This window comes from Acanthopagrus latus, chromosome 22 (genome assembly GCF_904848185.1).
Source record: "Acanthopagrus latus isolate v.2019 chromosome 22, fAcaLat1.1, whole genome shotgun sequence".
In the NCBI taxonomy this organism is placed as follows: domain Eukaryota; kingdom Metazoa; phylum Chordata; class Actinopteri; order Spariformes; family Sparidae; genus Acanthopagrus; species Acanthopagrus latus.
In genome coordinates, this window is record NC_051060.1 from 8,638,359 (window position 1) to 8,665,081 (window position 26,723).

At 37.1% G+C, this 26,723-nt stretch overlaps 1 protein-coding gene and 3 long non-coding RNA genes across 5 annotated transcripts in view; 2 read left to right on the top strand and 2 right to left on the bottom strand.

Annotated features, from left to right (window-relative positions):
* Positions 1 to 26,723, bottom strand: part of LOC119012419 (exostosin-1) — a 264,612-nt gene that overhangs the window by 99,227 nt on the left and 138,662 nt on the right. The window lies entirely within an intron of this gene.
* On the top strand, positions 5,313 to 20,330 carry LOC119012423. Of its 2 annotated transcripts, none has more exons than XR_005072473.1 (4): positions 5,313 to 5,395; positions 19,411 to 19,499; positions 19,883 to 19,901; positions 20,098 to 20,330. It is a non-coding gene; the product is annotated as an uncharacterized LOC119012423 (long non-coding RNA). The 2 variants fall into 2 exon arrangements; XR_005072472.1 differs by lacking the exon at positions 5,313 to 5,395 and adding an exon at positions 19,164 to 19,309.
* LOC119012425 lies at positions 10,980 to 12,463 on the top strand. Its single transcript, XR_005072475.1, has 4 exons — positions 10,980 to 11,089; positions 11,214 to 11,302; positions 12,017 to 12,035; positions 12,212 to 12,463. It is a non-coding gene; the product is annotated as an uncharacterized LOC119012425 (long non-coding RNA).
* LOC119012424 lies at positions 21,796 to 22,986 on the bottom strand. Its single transcript, XR_005072474.1, has 4 exons — positions 22,894 to 22,986; positions 22,686 to 22,786; positions 22,285 to 22,303; positions 21,796 to 22,086 (listed from the first exon to the last, which is right to left on the bottom strand). It is a non-coding gene; the product is annotated as an uncharacterized LOC119012424 (long non-coding RNA).

Genomic DNA, 26,723 nt, shown 5'->3' on the forward strand with positions numbered 1-26,723 from the left:
CATCAAACTGTCCGAACAAATCAAACCAGTGTAAAGTTTGTGTGTGCAGCTCATACAGCTTCGCTTTTGATTTATAATCAGGGATAAGAATGGAAGTGACAGCTGTTGTAATTGTGCACCAGTTGTGTACTACAGTTGTAGTGGTACTGGAGAGGTTAGAAGAGGAAGATTGACTAACGTGACCTTCCATTAAGCTCAATGTTTTTATATAATAACTATAATAAACTACAATAACTAGGATAACTAATTTATTACAAACATCCACATTCGGTATTATCATTCGGTACTTTGCAAACATAACATGTGGTTTCAGGGTGTGTGTATATGCCGGAGTCCTCTAAGAGATGCACAAAAAGTTTGTTTTTCCCTGTGCTGACACTGGAGGCAGCCTGAGAGTGGAGCCTGCATCTGAAGCAGCCTGACGCTGGAGGTCTGCAGCCAGACCCCCCTCAGCTGTCAGCTTACCGCTTTCTAAATTAAATACTTTTTTATTTTCGAAGTCGAATCACTGAGTCACTTGGGCTTGACTGACAACTTGAACTGGAGGAACTGATAAGAGAATGGAGATGACTCCTGTTTTGGTGGTTGCCTCAGATGCAATGAGACATCACATTTCAGCCCTGCATATATAGATGGGTGATGGGTATCAGTCTAACAGTAGACGCAGACTTTTACATTAACTGTAAACATCTCACTGCTGTTGTCTCTGACTGTGAAAGGTAAGAAGGGAATTCAAATGCAACCTTGTTTAAGATATTTAAGTTTCTTTAACACACACAAAACAACAGCTACATTTGACATTTACATTTCTTTTTTTAGGATGAAGTTAACTGCAGTGTTTCTCGTGCTGTCCATGGTCGTTCTCATGGCTGAACCTGCTGATGGTTTTAATGGATGGCTTATTAAAGGTGCCATCCACAGTATACTGGAATTATTTTGCCTTTTACTGGCGCTTATTTGAAAAGAACATGTAACTGATAAATGTTGTTCACAATCAAATGCAGCAGCAGCAGCAACAGTCAGTTTACTCTAATAGAAGACAAGAGAGTATTTTCAGCAACAGCACATTAGAGCATTTGTGATTAATTTAATTATTTACAACTGAACATTCACAACTTTAATAGCTCCCTATCAAATCTCCCGCTGATTTTAAGATTCTGCTCCTCACTTTCAAGATCCTTCAGAACCTGGCACTATCGTTTCACTATGAACTTATTCACTCTCTGATCATCTTCTGCCAACCAGCTCTTTGCCCGATGTGCCAACTTAACTACCATGGGGTGAAGAGCCTTCAGCCGACCTGCCCCCAGCCTTTGGAACTCTGTCCCACCAGACATTCGCACTTCGGCTACTGTCTCCATCATTAAACACTGCCTCAAAACGCACGTATGCCGAGCAGCACACTCTGTCTCATACCAACTATGCAAACACATCATTGGCTATTTGCTGTAGTATTGCACTATATATTCACATTCATATTTATTTATCTTTGAAAATTCCATATCTTCCACAACCACATGCTTTGAAAGGTGCCTTTAAATACAATTCATTATTATCATTGTTACTATTATGTTGGCAGGACTAAACCACGTGTTATGTTTACAAAGTACCGAATGATAATACCAAATGTGGATGTTTGTAATAAATTAGTTACGCTAACAGTGGCTAATGGTTGACTGACGATCAGGTTATTTGTTGTGTAAAGGAAAATGACATGAGGATTTAATGTTTTGCTGTCCTTCATTCCGCTCATTTTATGCCTTTATTTATTGAAATACACATAACACATAACGTGCAGGCTCCACTCTCAGGCTGCGGTCATGTCAGGACACACTTTTGAGGAAGCCGCTTTGTTGTTGATTTATTTTTAATTACTTTTTAAGTAATCAACACTAACACGAAAAACATGAAATTATACGTTGCATAAGTCCACCAGCATTATTACTGTGTTAGCCTACATCAAGTGTCAAAATAAACTTCATTTATAGCCTGTAGATTAGCAACATTATATAAAAACATTGAGCTTAATGGAAGGTAACGTTAGTCAATCTTCCCCTTCCAACCTCTCCAATACCACTACAACTGTAGTACACAACTGGTGCACAGTTACAACAGCTGGCACTTCACCTGGATTATGACCTGGGGTATTTAACATAATGACTCCCCAAGATTATATTACTCTTTTCTCAGAAATAAACTAGATATTGTATTGCTGTGTTTGAAGTATGATTTCACATGTTGTTTGATTTTTGCGGGTGTTTCTGTCAAGAGAAACTCAGTGGTTCTACCTACCTTAATAAATTCAAAATATGGGATGTCTTTTATTATAGTATCAGTTGAAAGTATTGTATGAAAAACCATATATGAATGTCTGCAAAATCATAGTAGGGTACATTGTTGGTTATACAGAAATATGTATCTGGTTATCTTTCTTAGGCTGTTATTGTGACAGCTTATGTTTCTCTTGGTTTGATTCACCTATTCTTCATTTCTGTCAAAAATAAAACAACAGAAAAAGTTTTGTTGCAATGCTTATTTATTCTGAACAACTGACCATCCACCAAATTGTCTAAAAAATCTGAAATGTATTAAACCAAGACATTTGTATTGCCAAGAAGTGGTTGTCACACTTAGTAGATACTTTTCTTTCTCATTTTGAAGCGCAAGAAGCGTCTTATTTCATCCAAAACATCGTTTCAGCCAAGTCGAAGGAACTGAGCACGTTTCTCAAGCTGCTGCTGCTCCAGCTGCTCCTGTTGCTGCTCTTGCTGCTGCTTCAAGTCGCGGCTGATAAGACTGGTGGAGGTAGAGAAAATTGTAGTTTAGAATGCTTTACCATATAAGAACTACAGATATGTCACAGTGAGTGTCACAGTTACATATATATTACATTAATTTTGAAATATTTTGTCACTGAATAATTTTGAAATATAAAAAAACAAATAGTAGAAACAGGTCCTTACTCGTGGTTCACCTTTGCAGCTAAATAAAACAGACAAGAGAGGAAAACAGCTTCATTAATCTGAACTCATAATATCATACATCACAAAAAACCTTTGTTGTACTGCAGTATAAAATAACCAGAGTAAGTAGATAGTGACTAATGATAACTGATAAAAACTGTCACAATTAAGTAAGATGTGAGGGGTAATCAAGTGTGAAGGAGATGCTGAAATATACTACTCAGCACCAGCTGACTGAAGTGTGCATCTGCTGATTAAAGCTACTATAGTGTGATGATGTGAAGCGTGAAAATGTAACCACAATTATACAAATGTAATCGTATAACCAAATATGCAACACTTTTACTATGTCCAAAAATGCAGTGCAACAGTACATAGCAGTCAGCAGAGCAATACATTTGTTATGAACACATTGTAGAACATTAAAGACATTCATCAGTTTTGTGCATTCTTGTTCACAGTCATCAATACACACTGATTTCTGACACACTTATTTGAGATCAGATAATGCCCCACAACGTGTCATCATGTCAAAATTTCAGGTGTAATTTGTAATGTGAAAACCAAATGCTCTCTTGTCCTGTATAAGAGCAAACTCTTGCTGCTGCATTTGACAAACAATTTCATAGTGAATCTGATCGCGAAACCTTTATTTCTTAGTTATGGAAGTGTTTTTCCAGCCATTTTGTGTCCAAGTATGTCCCAGTTAAAGACAGAATGATTCCACTGTACCATTGGCAAACATTCTAGTAACACCCTCTCCAGGTTCGGCCATGAGAACCACCATGGACAACACAAGAAAGACCACAGTACACTTCATCCTAAAAAAAAAAAAAATGTAATAGTCAAATGTCACACTTGTCGATATTTTGTGTTGAAGTAATTAAAAAATCTTAAATGAGGATGAAATTTGTAAATAGTTCTTACCTTTCAGGGTCAGAGACAAAAGGCTGTTTTCAAACAGAGCAGTGAGACGTTTACAGTTAATGTAAATGTCTGTTTCTACTGTAAGACTGATACACATCACCCATCTATATATGCAGGGATGAAATGTGATGTCTCATTGCACCTGAGGCAACCACCAAAACAGGAGTCATCTCCACTCTCTTATCAGTTCCTCCAGTTCAAGTTTCCAGTCAAGCCATAGTGACTTAGTGATTTGACTTGAAAATGAAAAAGTATTCAAAGGGATAGTTCCTGTTTTTGAAAAAAACCTTCAATTTTCATGAATTGTTGTGGCAAGCAACAAAGGCACATGTTGTACCTGAGCTCATTTTAAAGACAATTTAGCATTTATGGCATAAAATTAGTCCTTCAGCATTATCCAGCTGTATGTTTAGCTTGATTGACGCTGTGGCTGGGCGCTACTGCTGCCTTCAAAAATGTAAACTCGCTGTGTTTCTTCAGCAGTACTTTCCCTATTTTGTTACTGTGCAGGTAGCTGTATGCTTCTGTGCTTATGTAACTGCGTAATTCTCCGTCATTAACACCTTCAGAAAATACACGATAATTAACTATGTCGATGTAGCTAATTTCGTGCTATTGCTTCATGTCATCTACCCACTCCTTGATAACTGACAGGTGAGGCACTGTGGGACATCCGTACTGTGTACCCACCTCCGATTTATGGCAATTTTGACACTTTCTTTGTGTTAAAAGCCGTTTTTTTAGAGCAAGCATGACAGCTATGCTAGCATAAACACAGAGTTCAACCAGTTAACCGGAAGAGCAAAGCCGACTACCGCAATGAACCATGGGTGAACTCACGAAGTCAGGAATAAGATGGATTCCGAGAACTCAAAAGGCCGTGTGCACAGCTCCTACAGCTTCCCTTATTATTTATTATCATGGATAAGAGTGGAAGTGCCAGCTGTTGTAGCTGTGCAACTGTTGTGGATCCCTGGTCACTCCAACACAATCATGATACAAAACAGAAGAAAAGAAGCAAATCCTGACAATTAAAGCAGCTGTCAGCTGAGTTCGTTCTAAATTAAAGGGATAGTTTGTGTTTTTTGAAGTGGGGTCATATAAAGTACATATCTATAGTCGGTTCGTTCCCTACTGCAATCACCGATCAGCGCAGCCTGAGCTGGGAGAAGTAGAGAGCCAGGAGCAAACCGACTATAGATATGTACTTTATATGACCCCACTTCAATAAACAGGAACTATCCCTTTGAATACTTTTTTATTTTCAAGTCAAATCACTAAGTCACTATGGCTTGACTGGAAACTTGAACTGGAGGAACTGATAAGAGAGTGGAGATGACTCCTGTTTTGGTGGTTGCCTCAGGTGCAATGAGACATCACATTTCATCCCTGCATATATAGATGGGTGATGTGTATCAGTCTTACAGTAGAAACAGACATTTACATTAACTGTAAACGTCTCACTGCTCTGTTTGAAAACAGCCTTTTGTCTCTGACCGTGAAAGGTAAGAACTAATTACAAATTTCATCCTCATTTAAGATTTTTTAATTACTTCAACACAAAATATTGACAAGTGTCAAATTTGACAATTAAATTTTCTATTTTTTTTTTTTATTTTTTTTTTTTTAGGATGAAGTGTACTGTGGTCTTTCTTGTGTTGTCCATGGTGGTTCTCATGGCCGAACCTGGAGAGGGTGTTACTAGAATGTTTGCCAATGGTACAGTGGAATCATTCTGTCTTTAACTGGGACATACTTGGACACAAAATGACTGGAAAAACACTTCCATAACTAAGAAATAAAGGTTTTGCGATCAGATTCACTATCAAATTGTTTGTCAAATGTAGCAGCAAGTGTTTGCTCTTATACAGGACAAGAGAGCATTTGGTTCTCACATTACAAATTGCACCTGAAATTTTGACATGATGACACGTTGTGGGGCATTATCTGATCTCAAATAAGTGTGTCATAAATCAGTGTGTATTGATGACTGTGAACAAGAATGCACAAAACTGATGAATGTCTTTAATGTTCTACAATGTGTTCATAACAAATGTATTGCTCTGCTGACTGCTATGTACTGTTGCACTGCATTTTTGGACATAGTAAAAGTGTTGCATATTTGGTTATACGATTACATTTGTATAATTGTGGTTACATTTTCACGCTTCACATCATCACACTATAGTAGCTTTAATCAGCAGATGCACACTTCAGTCAGCTGGTGCTGAGTAGTATATTTCAGCATCTCCTTCACACTTGATTACCCCTCACATCTTACTTAATTGTGACAGTTTTTATCAGTTATCATTAGTCACTCTCTGCTTACTATGGTTATTTCATACTGCAGTACAACAAATGTTTTTTGTGATGTATGATATTATGAGTTCAGATTTAATGAAGCTGTTTTCCTCTCTTGTCTGTTTTATTTAGCTGCAAAGGTGAACCACGAGTAAGGACCTGTTTCTACTATTTGTTTTTTTTATTTTTCAAAATTATTCAATGACAAAATATTTCAAAATTAATGTAATATATATGTAACTGTGACACTCACTGTGACATATCTGTAGTTCTTATATGGTAAAGCATTCTAAACTACAATTTTCTCTACCTCCACCAGTCTTATCAGCCGCGACTTGAAGCAGGAGCAAGAGCAGCAACATGAGCAGCTGGAGCAGCAGCAGCTTGAGAAACGTGCTCAGTTCCTTCGACTTGGCTGAAACAATGTTTTGGATGAAATAAGACGCTTCTTGCGCTTCAAAATGAGAAAGAAAAGTATCTACTAAGTGTGACAACCACTTCTTGGCAATACAAATGTCTTTGTTTAATACATTTCAGATTTTTTAGACAATTTGGTGGATGGTCAGTTGTTCAGAATAAATAAGCATTGCAACAAAACTTTTTCTGTTGTTTTATTTTCGACAGAAATGAAGAATAGGAGAATCAAACCAAGAGAAACCTAAGCTGTCACAATAACAGCCTAAGAAAGATAACCAGATACATATTTCTGTATAACCAACAATGTACCCTACTATGATTTTGCAGACATTCATATATGGTTTTTCATACAATACTTTCAACTGATACTATAATAAAAGACATCCCATATTTTGAATTTATTAAGGTAGGTAGAACCACTGAGTTTCTCTTGAAAGAAACACCCGCAAAAATCAAACAACATGTGAAATCATACTTCAAACACAGCAATACGATATCTAGTTTATTTCTGGGAAAAGAACAATATAATCTTGGGGAGTCATTATGTTAAATACCCCAGGTCATAATCCAGGTCATAAGACTAATATAAGAAAAAGGAGAACTTACAAAAACTCTTTAATTCCCACTGCAATGTGCATTTTAAAGAAGGCAAAATAGACACTACTCTTTTAATATAGCTTTCCACACGTACTTTTACCGATTGAGGGAACTGTTGTGTGACTTTACGTGAGTCTCATTTTTGTGATTGTTCTTTCAAGTTGTTTTAGCCCTAACCAAAGGTAATTTTCTGTCACTATGTGATAGACAATAAAGTTTCTTGAATATTGGAATAATTCCAGCTAAGGCTATGGGAAGCATCTTGATATCTTGATAAAATAAAGATCTTTAATGGGAAATAATGTAAAATTTAAGCAGTTTTCATTCGCATTTGAACCCATATGAAGAGTACACATGACCTACTTTGACAACTCAAAAAAGTGACTGCTGAATACCGGTGTTGATCAATTGTGAGCTGTGTTTGATACAGAGCTCCTTAGCAAGTTCATCAAAACGTCCGAACAAATCAAACCAGTGTAAAGTTTGTGTGTGCAGCTCATACAGCTTTCCTTTTGATTCATAATCAGGGATAAGAATGGAAGTGACAGCTGTTGTAACTGTGCAACAGTTGTGTACTACAGTTGTAGTGGTATTGGAGAGGTTGGAAGAGGAAGATTGACTAACGTTACCTTCCATTAAGCTCAATGTTTTTATATAATGTTGCTAAACTACAGGCTATGAATGGAGTTTATTTTGACACTTGATGTAGGCTAACACAATAATAATGCTGGTGGACTTATGCAACATATAAATTCATGTTTTTCGTGTTAGTGTTGATTACTTAAAAAGTAATTAAAAATAAATCAGCAACAAAGCGGCTTGACATGACATGACCGCAGCCTGAGAGTGGAGCCTGCACGTTATGTGTTATGTGTATTTCAATAAATAAAGGCATAAAATGAGCGGAATGAAGGACAGCAAAACATTAAATCCTCATCTCATTTTCCTTTACACAACAAATAACCTGATTGTCAGTCAACCGTTAGCCACCGTTAGCATAACTAATTTATTACAAACATCCACATTTGGTATTATCATTCGGTACTTTGCAAACATAACACGTGGTTTCAGGATTTGTGTATACGCCGGAGTCCTTTAAGCCAGACCCCTCTCAGCTGTCAGCTTACCGCTTTCTAAATTAAATACTTTTTTATTTTTGAAGTCGAATCACTGAGTCACTTGGGCTCGACTGACAACTTGAACTGGAGGAACTGATAAGAGAATGGAGATGACTCCTGTTTTGGTGGTTGCCTCAGATGCAATGAGACGTCACATTTCAGCCCTGCATATATAGATGGGTGATGGGTATCAGTCTAACAGTAGACACAGACTTTTACATTAACTGTAAACGTCTCACTGCTCTGTTTGAAAACAGCTTTTTGTCTGTGACTGTGAAAGGTAAGAAGGGAATTCAAATACAACCTTGTTTAAGATATTTAAGTTTCTTTAACACACACAAAACAACAGCTACATTTGACATTTACATTTCTTTTTGTAGGATGAAGTTAACTGCAGTGTTTCTCGTGCTGTCCATGGTCGTTCTCATGGCTGAACCTGCTGATGGTTTTGATGGATGGCTTATTAAAGGTGCCATCCACAGTATACTGGAATTATTTGGCCTCTTACTGGCGCTTATTTGAAAAGAACATGTAACTGATAAATGTTGTTCACAATCAAATGCAGCAGCAGCAGCAACAGTCAGTTTACTCTAATAGAAGACAAGAGAGTATTTTCAGCAACAGCACATTAGAGCATTTGTGATTAATTTAATTATTTACAACTGAACATTCACAACTTTAAGGGCTCCCTATCAAATCTCCCACTGATTTTAAGATTCTACTCCTCACTTTCAAGATCCCTCAAAACCTGGCACGATCGTTTCACTATGAACTTATTCATATTTACACACCTTCCCGCACTCACCGATCACCCTCTGCCAACCGGCTCTTTGCCCGATGTGCCAACTTAACTACCATGGGGTGAAGAACCTTCAGCCGACCTGCCCCCAGCCTTTGGAACTCTGTCCCACCAGACATTCGCACTTCGGCTACTGTCTCCATCATTAAACACTGCCTCAAAACGCACTTATTCCGAGTAGCACACTCTGTCTCATACTAACTATGCAAACACATCATTGTCTGTAGTATTGCACTATATATTCACATTCATATTTATTTATTTATCTTTGAAAATTCCATATCTTCCACATCCACATGCTTTGAAAGGTGCCTTTAAATACAATTCATTATTATCATTGTTACTATTATGTTGGCAGCCAGCAGCCACAAGAGCTCCTTAACAAGTTGATCAAACTATCCACGGGTTTCGTTGGAAGCCTGCGGGGGCTGCTATGACAGATAATTACTTCCGCCGGCGGTTTTCTGTTTCCAGTTACCTTACAACTGCATGCCAAGCTAGCCCTAAACAACTAGCATTATGTCATAAATGCTAAATTATCTTTAAAATGAGCTCAGGTACAACATGTGCCTTTGTTGCTTGCCACAACAATTCATGAAAATTGAAGTTTTTTTTTCAGGAACTTCCTGTGTAGAACATCAACAGCGTCGACGAACATGTCCGTGCCCTGCGCCCTACACGCCATGCCGAGGAAGGGGGAACGGAGACTAGCGTGGCTCGCAGCTTCGAGACTGAAATAAATATTTGGGTCTATGAATACCTTCCACAGAATAGCTGCTGCATGACTGCGGGACTTTCCTAACCCGGCCTTGCAGGAGCAGCCGTCCATCTCCACAACTCCACTTTCCTTCAACATTATCCAGCTGTATGTTTAGCTTGATTGACGCTGTGGCTGGGCGCTACTGCTGCCTTCAAAAATGTAAACTCGCTGTGTTTCTTCAGCAGTACTTTCCCTATTTTGTTACTGTGAAGGTAGCTGTATGCTTCTGTGCTTATGTAACTGCGTAATTCTCCGTCATCAACACCTTCAGAAAATACACGATAATTAACTATGTCGATGTAGCTAATTTCGGGCTATTGCTTCATGTCATCTACCCACTCCTTGATAACTGACAGGTGAGGCACTGTGGGACATCCGTACTGTATATCCACCTCCGATTTATGGCAATTTTGACACTTTCTTTGTGTTAAAAGCCGTTTTTTTAGAGCGAGCATGACAGCTATGCTAGCATAAACACAGAGTTCAACCAGTTAACCGGAAGAGCAAAGCCGACTACCGCAATGAACCATGGGTGATCTCACGAAGTCAGGAATAAAGTGGATTCCGAGAACTCAAAAGGCCGTGTGCACAGCTCCTACAGCTTCCCTTATTATTTATTATCATGGATAAGAGTGGAAGTGCCAGCTGTTGGAGCTGTGCAACTGTTGTGGATCCCTGGTCACTCCAACACAATCATGATACAAAACAGAAGAAAAGAAGCAAATCCTGACAATTAAAGCAGCTGTCAGCTGAGTTCTTTCTAAATTAAAGGGATAGTTTTTGTTTTTTGAAGTGGGGTCATATAAAGTACATATCTATAGTCGGTTCGTTCCCTACTGCAATCACCGATCAGCGCAGCCTGAGCTGGGAGAAGTAGAGAGCCAGGAGCAAACCGACTATAGATATGTACTTTATATGACCCCACTTCAATAAACAGGAACTATCCCTTTGAATACTTTTTTATTTTCAAGTCAAATCACTAAGTCACTATGGCTTGACTGGAAACTTGAACTGGAGGAACTGATAAGAGAGTGGAGATGACTCCTGTTTTGGTGGTTGCCTCAGGTGCAATGAGACATCACATTTCATCCCTGCATATATAGATGGGTGATGTGTATCAGTCTTACAGTAGAAACAGACATTTACATTAACTGTAAACGTCTCACTGCTCTGTTTGAAAACAGCCTTTTGGCTCTGACCTTGAAAGGTAAGAACTAATTACAAATTTCATCCTCATTTAAGATTTTTTAATTACTTCAACACAAAATATTGACAAGTGTCAAATTTGACAATTAAATTTTCTATTTTTTTTTTTATTTTTATTTTTTTAGAATGAAGTGTACTGTGGTCTTTCTTGTGTTGTCCATGGTGGTTCTCATGGCCGAACCTGGAGAGGGTGTTACTAGAATGTTTGCCAATGGTACAGTGGAATCATTCTGTCTTTAACTGGGACATACTTGGACACAAAATGGCTGGAAAAACACTTCCATAACTAAGAAATAAAGGTTTTGCGATCAGATTCACTATCAAATTGTTTGTCAAATGCAGCAGCAAGAGTTTGCTCTTATACAGGACAAGAGAGCATTTGGTTCTCACATTACAAATTGCACCTGAAATTTTGACATGATGACACGTTGTGGGGCATTATCTGATCTCAAATAAATGTGTCATAAATCAGTGTGTATTGATGACTGTGAACAAGAATGCACAAAACTGATGAATGTCTTTAATGTTCTACAATGTGTTCATAACAAATGTATTGGTCTGCTGACTGCTATGTACTGTTGCACTGCATTTTTGAACATAGTAAAAGTGTTGCATATTTGGTTATACGATTAAATCCTTATAATTGTGGTTACATTTTCACGCTTCACATCATCACACTATAGTAGCTTTAATCAGCAGATGCACACTTCAGTCAGCTGGTGCTGAGTAGTATATTTCAGCATCTCCTTCACACTTGATTACCCCTCACATCTTACTTAATTGTGACAGTTTTTTATTAGTTATCATTAGTCACTATCTACTTACTCTGGTTATTTTATACTGCAGTACAACAAATGTTTTTTGTGATGTATGATATTATGAGTTCAGATTAATGAAGCTGTTTTCCTCTCTTGTCTGTTTTATTTAGCTGCAAAGGTGAACCACGAGTAAGGACCTGTTTCTACTATTTGTTTTTTTTTATTTTTCAAAATTATTCAATGACAAAATATTTCAAAGTTAATGTAATATATATGTAACTGTGACACTCACTGTGATATAACATATCTGTCGTTCTTATATATGGTAAAGCATTCTAAACTACAATTTTCTCTACCTTCACCAGTCTTATCAGCCGCGACTTGAAGCAGCAGCAAGAGCAGCAACAGGAGCAGCTGGAGCATCTTGACAAACGTGGAAATATCTTTCGTTATGGATAAAAGATTTTTCTTGCGCTTCAGCACAAGAAAGAAAAGTGTCTATGAAGTTCAGGAATGACTTCTTGACAATACAGATGTGCTGATTTAATACAATGCAGAATACTAATAAAATTTGGTGGATGGTCAGTTGTTCAGAATAAATACGCATTGCAATAGAAGTTTGTCTGATGTTTTATTTTTGAAATAAAGAATAGGAGAATCAAATCAAGAGAAACATAAGCTGTGATACTTTAAAAAATACAAAATAATGTAATTCAAACAACTGAGAGGAAGAGTCATTATTTTAAAACAAGAATGGTACTCTTGGAAAAGCAGTTTGCACCACTTAAGGAAATTGTTGTGTGACTTTATGTGAGTTTCACTGGTGTGAATGTACTTTCATGTTGTTTGAGCCCTAACCAAAGGTTATTTTCTGTCACTATGTGATAGACAATAAAGTTTCTTGAATCTTGGAATAATTCCAGCAAAGACTATCAAGAAGCAAGGAACAAAACATCTTGATCAAATAAAGATCTTTAATGGGATATAATGTAAAATTTAAGTAGTTTTCATTCACATTTAACCCATATGAAGAGTACACATGACCTGCTTTTGACAACTCACTAAGTGACTGCTGAATATCGGTGTTGATCAGTTGTGAGCTGTGTTTGATTCAGATGACACAGCGTCCTCCTGCCAAATTCAGAATCATAGGCAGATTATTTCTATTTATCCAGCAGAATCTCTAATGTAAGAGCTGATTCCTGTTCCTCTGTAACTTATTTACGGTGTTCTCCATGGATCCATTCTCAGCTCCATATTGTTTTCAGAATACATACCTTGTCTGGTTGTTTTGTTTAAGTAAAAGGAAATCCACAAAGAAATGGGAAAGAAGAAGAAATCCCCTCTTATTTTGGTGATGAGCCTCAGTGTCATCAGTTTCTAAGAAGCTGTGTTAGCAGCTAGCAGTCACAGGAGCTCCTTCACGAGTTGATCAAACTGTCCAAACAACTCAAATTAGTTTAAAGGTTGTGTGAGCAGCTCATACAGCTTCCCTTTTGATTTATAATCAGGGATAAGAATGGAAGTGCCAGCTGTTGTAATTGTGCAACAGTTGTGGACTACAGTTGTAGTGGTATTAGCAGACAGGGTGTTTTTTTCTATGTGCAGTGATGATGTGAAGAATGTTATCTGAGAAACACCAGATACAAGTTCAATATTGTGCTTTTGTATATTCTGATGAAAAAAAAGGGAATCTAGGTTATAAGAACACAGAGAAGTTTTACAAGAAATGTTCTACTGACCTTTCATACAGAACTCAACAGCTGCCATAAATCCATTGTCGGTCCAACATTATTTTGAGTTTTCATGCCTTTTCTGGCTTTTTGTTTAAGTATTAGCAAATCCACAAATAAATAGGGCAAAAGTTAAACCGAGGCTACCAAAGTCAAACATGTTTCACATCCCCTCTTATTTTGGTGATGACCCTCTGCGTAAGTAGGTTCTAAGAAGCTTCCACTCTGCCACCCACAGCTCTATCCAACTGCTTACTTAAAATCAAATCATGGTTCTCGCACTCAGCTTTCTTAAGCTCAACAGCGACAGAACTGAGGTCCTCCTCATTGGTACCAGATCCACCTTAGCAACACTCAACACTTTCTCCATGTCCATCAGCATCGTTTCACTCTGAATTTATTCATATTTACACACCTTCCCGCATTCTCCGATCCTCTTCTGCCAACCGGCTCTTTGCCCAATGTGCCAACTTAACCCTGTAAGACCCAAATATAGAAAAACCTAAAAAAAAAAAAAAAGTAAAAAAAAAAGTTGACCCTTCAGATGTTGTTGTAGGAGGCCTCTGATGCAGAAATGAAAGAGGTTTTTATTTTTTTTTTTTAAATGTTTATGTACTTTTCTATAGAAATGCTGTAATATTGCAACGCTGGGCTTAGTTGGGAGCAGAATTTCTGTATGTGTACTCACATTCTCTGAACAACAATTCAGAACAACTAAGGGTTCATTTGCAGGGTTGATTGCTTACTAAGCCCCATAAAGGAATATAACATTAATAATAATCACACATTCATATTTTTATGAAGAAATGTATTTTTTTTTTTATTAAACAGCTTTTTCTAGCAACTTCTTCATTCCTTTTTTTCTTTTCATTCATTGTGAAAGTCCCAAAAACAGTTCCTGTCCTCTGAAAAGCAAAGTTGAACATCACAAGGTTCAAGTTTTTACTTAGTGCGCTTGAGCTCCGTTATGAACTGCCAAGCCGGGCGCATTTCTCACAAAATGTGCTCCCAACCCTTTTTAGTTAAACCAATTCCAAAGTAGAAAGAAGAATCGAGCGGTGCTGACTCCATAGCCATCACCACAGATGGATGGACGCCACAGACAGCTACTCAACCATAACGGCACACTATGTTAATAACAACTGGCAAATTGCAAACCCCGTCCTCCAAACACGTGCGGTGTTCTAGAACCATACATGCAACAATTCATCGGGGATACTTAAAGAGACCGTGGCAGAGTGGAAGATCAGCAGATCGGACGTCCCTGTTGCCGTGACAGCAGACAACGCCGGGAATATTGCCAATGCTGTCGGAGCGGCTGGATTTTCACCGCATGTTTGATGCTTTGCTCACACTGTCAATCTGGCTCCGCAGAGAGGGATGGGCGTTCAACAGATGTCCCGACTCCTTGGTAGAGTGAGGAAAGTGGTCACGTTTTTCCACCCCAGCACAACAGCTGCAGCTGCACTGAAGGAGAAACAGGAGATGCTACAGCTGCCCTCACACAAACGAGTCCAGGACGTCCCTACCAGGTGGAGCTTGAGCCACCTTGAGTGTTAAGAAGAACACCAAAGACATCGTCACTCTGTCTGATGATGATGTGAAACTGGGTGCAGGTTCTTAAATCCCTTAAAACCGCGACGACCCTCATGCGCACTGAGCAGATGCCAACTATTTCCATGATCATGCCATTGAAACAAAGAATCCTGGCCTCCATGAAGCACAGTGGCTCTGATTCAAAGGTAGTGAAAGGCATCAAAGCTGCCACTGCACATGACTTCGAAGATAGATACCCTAATACAGATAGGGCACTAATTCAGCTTCTTCATGTGAGCACTGGGACCACCCATGATGCAATCTTCAAGACCCTGACTGAGAGTATTCTGGATGACTGTCCACAGACTGCTCAGGTATTTCACTGTTTTAATATTAATAGAGTTCATTTCAATAAAGTTCTGTGTAAATCAGTTAGTTGTATTTAATTTAAGTCAGGATTTTAGATAATAAATGCTCAACTTTAGCTCGACTGGATTTCATATTATGCCGTTAAGTGTTTTATCTCTGTTAGGCCCAGACTTTCAAGGAGGAGTTCGATATTATACATCTGTATATTCTGAAATATTAGGGAATCTTGGTTACAAGAACACAGTGAAGATAAATCCATCTATAGAAGGAATATGAAATTAGTTAGAAAACAGTTTCATATAATGTTTGTTTAGTTTGGACAATGTTAACAATTAAAATAAATGACTAATGGCACTAAATCACACAGCAAAGGCCAAATCATCCAGTAACCACACTGATAAGAAGATGAAATGTTTTGACTTGAGATGGAAAACACCTGCAACCTCCCATAAATGATTTAATTAAAAAAAAAAAAAAAAAACGAAAAAAACATGTAATATCCATTAGTGGTATTTAAACCAAGAGTTTAATCAGCTGTCAGCTGACCTCTTTCTCAATTAATTATCTTTTTATTTTCAAGTCAGATCACTGAGTCATTATGGTTTGACTGAAAACTTGAATTGGAGGAACTGATAAGAGAATGGAGATGACTCCTGTTTTGGTGGTTAGGGTTAGGGCGCAGATGCAATGAGACGTCACATTTCATCCCTGCATATATAGATGGGTGATGTGTATCAGTCTAACAGTAGACACAGACTTTTACATTAACTGTAAATGTCTCACTGCTCTGTTTGAAAACAGCCTTTTGTCTCTGACCGTGAAAGGTAAGAACTAAATTCAATTTTCAACCTTAATTTAAGATTTTTTAATTACTTCAACACAAAATATCAACAAGTGTCACATTTGACTATTACATTTTCTATCTTTTTTTTTGTTTGTTTTTTTAGGATGAAGTGCACTGCGGTCTTTCTTGTGTTGTCCATGGTGGTTCTCATGGCTGAACCTGGAGAGGGTTTTATTGGCTTGCTTATCAGTGGTACAGTGGAATCATTTTGTCTTTAACTGGGACACAAAATGGCTGGAAAAACGCTTCCATAACTAAGAAATAATGTTTTCACTATCAAATTGTTTGTCAAATGCAGCAGCAACAGTCAGTTTGCTCTTAAACAGGACAAGAGAGCATTTGTTTTTCAAATGATAAGTTACACCTGAATTTTCGATACAATGACACGTTGTGGGGCATTATCTGATCTCAAATTAATGTATCATAAATCAATGTGTATTACTGACCATGAACAAGAATACACAAAACTGATGAATGTCTTTAATGTTCTACAATGTCTTCATAACAAATGTATTTGACCCTGTTTTTAACCCTAACCCTCTGCTGACTACTACCTCACTTTACATGGTTGGTCCAAAAGATTTCAAAGATCCCAAAAAATTACCAGGAGTCCTGAAGGCTGAGTGCAGTAGAACTTGATTTGCCTGACCTGAGGTTCAAAGCATTGACCATCCTTTTTTAAACACAAAAAACCGGGAGTGTCTTGCCAGCCTTCATGGCCTCATCCGATCCATATTTTCTTTTATTTCTGATGACACGGCTACTTTTCTATGGAAAAACTTCTGGCTTTGTTGTTTTTAAACAGGTGCTTTTCCTCTATCTATATCACTGGCTCTTAGAAACTCTGGCCTTCAGGCGCACAGATGCACACTTCAGTCAGCTGGTGCTGAGTAGTATATTTCAGCATCTCCTTCACACTTGATTACCCCTAACAACTTACTTAATTGTGACAGTTTTTATCAGTTATCATTAGTCACTATCTACTTACTATGGTTATTTTATACTGCAGTACAACAACGTTTTGTTTGTTGTATGATATTGTGCGTTCAGATTTAATGCAGTTGTTTTCCTCTCTTGTCTGTTTTGTTTAGCTGGAAAGGCGATCCACGAGTAAGGACACTTTTTTTTCTCACAATTATTCAATGACTAGATTACAAAAGATTTCAAAGTTAATGTAATATATATGTAACTGTGACTCAGTGTGATATCATATCTGTATTTCTTATATGGTAAAGCATACCAAACTACAATTTTCTCTACCTCCACCAGTCTTATCCGCCGCCGCCATGGGGACTTGAAGCAGGAGCAAGAGCAGCAACAGGAGCAGCTGGAGCATCTTGACAAACGTAGGATCATCTTTCGTTACGGATAAACGATGCTTCTTGCGCTTCAACACAAGAAAGAAAAGTGTCTATGAAGTTTGGGAATGACTTCTTGACAACACAAATGTCTTGGATTAATACAATGCAGAATACTGATCAAATTCTGTAGACGGTCAGTTGTTAGAATAAATACGCATTGCAACAGAAGTTTGTCTGATGTCATATTTTTGACAGAAATAAAAAAAATAAGCTGCAATACTTTAGCAAAGCAGTTTGCTTCACTGAGGACTCTTCACACCCCCTTCACCACTGGTTTCAGCTCCTCCCTTCAGGCAGCTGTTTCAGAGAAACTCTCAAAACTCTCAAAAGGAGAACTTACAAAAAACTATTTCATTCCCACTGCAATGTGCATTTTAAAGAAGGCAAATTAGAAACTACTCTTTTAATGTAGCTTTGCACATGTACTTTTATTGTTATTACTACAGTTCTAGTTGTATTAGCATATGAGATATATATATATATATATACATATATATATATATATATATATATATATATATATATATATATATATATATATATATATATATATATATATATATATATATATATATAGTGATGATGTGATGATTGATCTCACACCAGAAGTTCAAGATTGTACTTTTGTATATTCTGATAACAAATGACAGAATCTTTGTAACAATAACATGGAGCAGTTTTACAAAAAATGTTCTACTGACCTTTTATACAGAACTCAACAGCTGCCAGCAAGCTGCAATCAAACATTTTAATGAGGTAGTATCAATACACTGATCAAACATTAGCCTAGAGAAAAACACTAAAGTTGTAGAAAATGCTGTGTGAAGGTGTCCTGGTTGCTAAGAGAATATTTCATAAAAGGAATATACAATTGAAATGACCTACACTCATTGTTGGCTCAATTTCATCAGACATATGATGTTTGTTTAGTTTGGACAAGCTTCATAATTAACATAAATGACTAATGGCACTAAATCACACAGCAAAGGCCAAATCATCCAGTAACCACACTGATAACAAGATGAAATGTTTTGACTTGGGTTGGAAAACACCTGCAACTTCCCATAAATGATTTAATTTTAAAACCAGAAAACATGTAACATTCATTATTGGTAGTTTTATCTTTGTCTTAAACAGTTTACATTAAGTGTCTGCTGCTGATGCAACAATGGTTATTTCAACTGGAAGTCATGGGGAAATATTATTGTTATTATACTGATCACATTCAAGTGTTGGTTCAAGAGCGTCACCATTTTTGATGAAATTGTTGTTTTTTTTGTAATTACTAATGACTCTTAATGCATGTTGTTACATACTGGAGCTGGAACCACTGTCCCTGCAACACGACCATGTTACAAAACAGAAAAAAGAAGCAACTCCTTTATTTTCAAGCCAAGTCACCATGTCTTGACTGACAACTTGAACTGGAGGAACTGATAAGAGAGTGGAGATGACTCCTGTTTTGGTGGTTGCCTCAGATGCAATGAGACATCACATTTCAGCCCTGCATATATAGATGGGTGATGTGTATCAGTCTAACAGTAGACACAGACTTTTACATTAACTGTAAACGTCTCACTGCTCTGTTTGAAAACAGCCTTTTGTCTCTGACCCTGAAAGGTAAGAACTACATTCAGATCTCATCCTCATTTAAGATTTTTAAGTTACACATGAAAAACAACTGCCACATCTAACATTTGCATTTCTTTTTCTTTTTGTAGGATGAAGTGCATTGTGGTCTTTCTCATGTTGTCCGTGGTCATTCTCATGGCAGAACCTGCTGATGGTTCAGAGAAATTCATCATGCCTGGTACACTGGAATCATTTGGCCTTTTACTGGCACTTATTTGAAAAATACATGGCTTGTGTAACTGATAATGTGGTTCACACTCATACGCAGCAGCAGCAGCTGCAACAACAGTCAGTTTACTCTAACAGACGAAAAGAAAGTTATTTCAGCAACAGCACAACAGAGCGATTTATGTGATTTATTCATTACAATTTACCTTACAATGACACATTTTAGGTGACCATTGTGAAAAAGGGCATTATCTGATCTCAAATGAATGTATCATAAATTAGTCTGTATTACTGACCACATACAGGTATCTACCAAAGTGAACAAAGGTTCTATTACTCTGCTTAAGAGTTCAGATTTAACGCTGTTGTTTTCCTCTCTTCTGTTTTATTTAGGTTGCGAGAAGTATTACGAGTAAGGACCTGTTTCTTCTATTTGTTTTTTTTTATTTTTCACAATTATTCAATTAATAGTTTGCAAGAGATTTCAAAGTTAAAGTGATATATATGTACTGTGAAACTCAATTTGATAAAACGTCATGTCTGCATTTCCTATATATGGTAACACAAATAAAACACTATCACTGCACTATTTTCTCTACCACCACCAGGGAACTCTTTAGGCGCCAAGATGAGCTGGAGCAGCAGCAGGCTGGGGAGCAGTGGCTTGTAAAACGTGCTTGCTTCCTTAGACTTGGCTGAAACTACGTTTTGGATGAAATAAGATGCTTCTTGCGTGACAACCACTTCTTGATGATACAAATGTCTTGGTTTAATGCATTGCAGAATTTTGATCAAATTTGGTGGATGGTCATTTGTTCAGAATAAATAAGCATTGCAACAAAACTTTCTTCTGTTGTTTTATTCAGGAGAGAAATTAAGAATAGGACAGTGAAACAAGAGAAACATAAGCTGTCACAATAACAGCCAAAGAAAGATAACCAGATAAATATTCCTGTATTTTTAACTTAGAAAAACGATCTACCCTGCTATGACTTTGCAGACATTTATATATGGTTTTACAAAAAAAAAACAAAAAACAAAACCAATTGGTACTATAAATAAAGCAATCCAAATACTGAATTTATTTAGCTAGGTAAAACCACTCAGTGCGTGTACATGACACTCAAGAAAACCGAATTACTGGGCTAGTCTGACTATGATCAGATTTTTAAGATACATGTATACACCTTAGTCTGACTAAAATTGGACTGGATTGGATTTCTCATAGTCAGATTAAAACACCTAGATTATTCGATAGTCACATTACTCCTGCATGTCTACGTTCTATCAGATCGGATCAGATTTTGCATTCTGCACAAGGGAGACATTATGTTAAATACAACAGGTCATAATCCAGTACAAGAACACTGTATGCGAGGCAAAAAACAGTAACAGCATCAGGATAATATAACATGGGCAGCGGTAATCATTTGAAAATTAATTACTATAGAGAAATATTAATTAAATACTTTAACAATTACACTTTACAATTGCATTTATTTTGAACATAAATGGTACTCTTAGTTTGCATCACTGAGGACCCTTCACACCAGAAAAAAACATTAAAACCCATTAGACTTGCATAAAGTCACACAACATTTCCCTTAATAAAAGTTCTTTAAATGCACATTGCAGTGGGAATAAAAGAGTTTATGTAAATTCTCCTTTTGGCCAGAGTTTCTCTGAAACAGCTGCCTGACCGGAGTAGCTGAAACCAGTGGTGAAGGGGGTGTGAAGGGTCCTCAGTGGTGCAAACTGCTTTTCTAAGAGTAACGTTTATGTGTTGAAATAATGACTCTTCCGTTCAGTTGTTTAAATGAATTTATTTTGTAATTGTTAAAGTATTTATCTAATATTCCTCTACAGTAATTATTTTTCAAATGATTACCACTACCCATGTCATCCTGATGCTAGCCCATGTTATTGTGTTTTTTTGCATTGTGTACAGTATTCTTATACCAGATTATGACCTGAGTATTTGAAATAATTACTCTCCAAGAATATATTATTCTTTTCCCAGAAATAAACTAGATATTATATAATTATGTTTGAAACATGATTTCAGATGTGATTTCAGTGGTTCTACTTTGCTAAAGAAACACTAAATGTGGGATGTCTGTATGTATAGTACCACTTGTTTGTTTGATGTAAAACCATATATAAATGTCTGCAGAGTCATATCAGGCTACATTGTTGGTTTCTAAGATAAAAATGCAGCAATATTTATGAGGTTATCTTTCTTTGGCTGTTATTGTGACAGCTTATGTTTCTCTTATTTGATTGCCCTAATTTTCATTTCTGTCAAAAATAAAACAACAGAAAAAGTTTTGCTGCGATGCTTATTTATTCTGAACAACTGACCATCCACCAAATTTGATCAAAATTCTGCAGTGCATTAAACCAAGACATTTGTATCGTCAAGAAGTGGTTGTCACACTTAATAGATACTTTTCTTTCTCATTTTGAAGCGCAAGAAGCGTCTTATTTCATCCAAAACGTAGTTTCAGCCAAGTAGAAAGAAGCAACCACGTTTTACAAGCCATTGCTGCCCCGCCTGCTTCTGCTTCAACTCCTCTTTGTAGCGACGCTGACGATTCCTGGTGGAGGTAGAGAAATAGTGTAGTGATAGTGTTTGTATTTGTATTATCATATATAAGAAATACAGAAATATGAAATATGATGTTATATCACACTGAGTGTCAAAGCACATATACCCATATACAAATCCCTTGTATACTATTCATTGAATAATTGTGAAAAATAAAAAAAAACAAATAGAAGAAACAGGTCCTTACTCGTAATACTTCTCGCAACCTAAACAAAACAGACAAGGGAGGAAAACAACAGCGTTAAATCTGAACTCTTAAGCAGAGTAATAGAACCTTGGTCCACTTTGGTAGATACCTGTATGTGGTCAGTAATACAGACTAATTTATGATACATTCATTTGAGATCAGATAATGCCCTTTTTCACAATGATCACCTAAAACGTGTCATTGTAAGGTAAAATGTAATATGAATCACAAATGCTCTGATGGTCTGTTGCTGAAATAACTTACTTTTCTTCTATTAGAGTAAACTGACTGTTGTTGCAGCTGCTGCTGCTGCGTATGACTGTGAAGCACATTTATCATTTACATGCATCATGTATTTTTCAAAAAAATTGCCAATAAAAGGCCAAATGATTCCAGTGTACCAGGCACGATGAATTTCTTTGGCCCTCCATTGGAACCATCAGCAGGTTCAGCCATGAGAATGACCACGGACAACACGAGAAAGACCACAATGCACTTCATCCTACCAAAAGAAAAAGAAATGCAAATGTAAAAGGTAGCAGTTGTTTTTCATGTGTTACAGTAACTTCAAAATCTTAAATGAGGATGAAATTTGAATTTAGTTCCTACCTTTCACAGTCAGCGACAAAAGGCTGTTTTCAAACAGAGCAGTGAGATGTTTACAGTTAATGTAAAAGTCTGTGTCTACTGTTAGACTGATACACATCACCCATCTATATATGCAGGGCTGAAATGTGACGTCTCATTGCATCTGTGCCAACCACCAAAACAGGAGTCATCTCCACTCTCTTATCAGTTCCTACAGTCAAGTCATAGTGACTCAGTGATTTGACTTGGAAAGGAAAAAAAAGATTACTTTGGTTACTAATAATTTAACAAAAGTACAATATTGAACTTTTATCTGGTGTTTTTCAGATAACATTCTTCACATCATTACTGCATACAGAAAAAAAACACCCTGTCTGCTAATACCACTACAACTGTAGTACACAACTGTTGCACAACTACAACAACTGGCACTTCCACTCTTATCCCTGATTATAAATAAAAAGGGAAGCTGTATTAGCTGCACACACGGCCTTTAAACTCCTGTGACTGCTAGCTGCTAACCTAAAATATGTTTGACCTTGGTAGCCTTAGTTTGAGTTTTCCCCCATTTCTTTGTGGATTTCCTTTTGGTTAAACAAAACAACCAGAAAAGGCATGAATACTGAAGATAATATGGGGCCGAGAATGGATCCATGGAAAACACTGCAACAAAATTACAGAGGAACAGGAATCAGCTCTTACATTAGAGATTCTGCTGGAGAGATAGAAATAATCTACCTATGTGTCTGATTTTGGCAGGAGGACGCTGTGTCATCTGTATCAAACACAGCTCACAACTGATCAACATTGATATTGAACAGTCACTTGTGAGTTGTCAAAAGTAGGTCATGTGTACTCTTCATAGGGGTTAAAATATGGATGAAAACGGTTTAAATTTTCCATTATTTCCCATTAACTAACTTTATTTTATTAAGATGTTATGTTCCTTGCTTCTTGATAGTCTTAGCTGGAACTATGCCAAGATTCAAGAAACTTCATGTCTATCACATAGTGATAGAAAATTACCTACCAAACAACAACAACAACAACAACAACAAAACATTCACACCAATGAGACTCATATAAAGTCACACAACAGTTCCCTAAATCAATAAAAGTACAATAAACTACAATAAAAGAGTAGTGTTTATTTTGCCCTCTTTAAAATGCATATTCCAGTGGGAATACAATAGTTTTTGTAAATTCTCCTTTTGGCCAGAGTTTCTCTGAAACAGCTGCCTGAGTGGTGAAGGGGATGTGAAGGGTCCTCAGTGAAGCAAACTGCTTTTCTAAGAGTACCATTTATGTGTTGAAATAATGACTCTTCCGTTCAGTTGTTTGAATCAAATTAAGTCATAATTGTTAAAGCATTTAACTAATATTCATCTACGGTAATTCATTTTCAAATGACTACCACTACCCATGTCATAATATCCTGATGCTAGCCCATGTTAGTGTCTTTTGCATTGTGTACAGTAATCTTATACTGGATTATGACTTGGGATATTTAAAATAATGACTCCTCAAGATTATATAATTATTTTTACAGAAATAAACCAGATATTATACAATATCACATGTTGTTTTGTTTTTGCGGGTGTCTCTTTCGAGAGAAAGTGGTTCTAGCTAAAGAAACTCAAAATTTGGGATGTCTGTATTCACAGTACCAATTGTTTTAATAATGGAAAATGATTTAAAAATCACAGAAAGGGTACATTGTTGGTTTTGGCTGTTATTGTGACAGCTTGTGTTTCTCTTGTTTGATTGTCCTCTGTGTCAAAAATAAAACAACAGAAAAAGTTTATTCTGAACAAATGACCATCCAAATTTGATCAAAATTCTGAGGTGTATTAAGCCAAGACATTTGTATTGTCAAGAAGTGGTTGTCACACTTAGTAGCTACTCTTCTTTCTTATGTTGAAGACATAGAAGCATCTTATTTCATCCCAAACATAGCTTCAGCCAAGTCCAAGGAATTGAACAAGTTTTTCAAGTTGCTGCCGCTCTCACTTCAAGTCCCCATGGCGGCAGCAAAGAAAACTGGTGGAGGTAGAGTAAATTGGGAGGGTGTATATGCATCACAATATCTAAGAAATACAGATAAATTGAGTGTCACAATTACATACATGTTACTTTAACTTTGAAATCTTTTGTTAAACTAGTTGTTGAATAATTGTAAAAAAAAAAAAAAATAAATAAAAATAACAACAAATTTTAAGAACAGGTCCTTACAGGCGGATCGTCATACGAGCTGAATAAAACAGACAGGAGAGGAAAAACAACTGCATTAAGTCTGAACGCTTTATCGTACATCAGGGAAAAAAAAATGTTGTACATAGCAGTCAGCAGAGTAATACATTTGTTATCAACACACTGTAGAACCTTAAAGATGTTAATCACTTTGGTGGATACCCGTACGTGGTCAGTAATACACACTGATTTATGATACATTTATTTGATATCAGATGCTGCCCTTTTTCACAATGGTCACCTAAACCTGTAAAAGTAGGGTAAATGTTAACATTAATAACAAATGCTCTGATGTGCTGTTGCTGAAAAGACTGTCTTGTCTTTTGAATCCCCTTCTTACCTTTCACGGTAAGAGACAAAAGGCTGTTTTCAAACACAGCAGTGACACGTTTACAGTTAACATAAAGGTCTGTGTCTACTGTTAGACTGATACACATCACCCATCTATATATACTTTTTTGTTTTAAAATTAAATCATTTATGGGAAGTTGCAGGTGTTGTCCAACCCAAGACAAAACATTCATCGCGTTGTCAGTATGGTTACTGGATGATGTGGCCTTTGCTGTTTGATCTAGTGCCATTAGTCATTTATGTTAAATATGATCGTCTAAACTAAACAAACATGATATGTTTGTATTATCATACAATCAAATATGGAAAGAGTCCTCCATTATAGTGCATCGCAATATAAATTATTAATTCTAATTCTAATAATTAGCCTTATGAGTTACACAGTGCGATAACTTTGTGACCAGCTTTAATTCCAAAATTGAAAACATCCACCAGACATTGGCTGCTTCAGACAACACTACATCCACTCTGCACTCTCTGTCCATACTGTCCATCCACTCTCCACTTGCCAGCTACAAACTGCCAACTGTCTCTGAAATAATGGAACTCATCCTTTAATCCAAATCATCCACATGCCAGTTAGACCCCCCTACCTACCTGCCTGGTAAAAAACCTGCCTGCCTGCCTTGTCCTCTCTCATAACTGACATAATTCATTCCTCACTGACTACTGGTGTTGTTCCATCATCCCTAAAGACTGCTGCAATTACTCCAAATATCAAGAAACCTGGTGCAGACCCAAATGATTTGAACAACTTTGTCCCATCTCAAACTTGTCACTTCTCACCAAAATACCTGAAAGAACCGTTGTATCTCAACATCCATCTGTCTCACTACAACCTCTTTGAACAATTTCAGTCCGGCTTTCATCCCCTTCACAGTACTGAAACAGCCCTGGTGAAAATCACAAGTGACCTCTTAATGGCATCTGACTCTCTCCATCCTGGTTCTCTTTGACCTCAGCGCAGCCTTCAACACTCATGACATCCTCCTGGACAGGCTGGTCTCCATTGGAATCACTGACATCCCTCTGGCTTGGCCGAAATCCTATCTCACTGGTCGCACACAATTTGTTCAGGAACCTAAGATCTTCCTCCTTTCCAGTCTCCAGCGATGTTCCCCAACGCTTTGTTCTTGGCCCCCTCCTGTTCACTATTTACCTTCTGCCCCTTGGACACATTCTCAGGAAATTTCAGATTCAATTCCACTGCTATGCTGATGATACCCAGCTCTATATTTCCACCAAGCCTA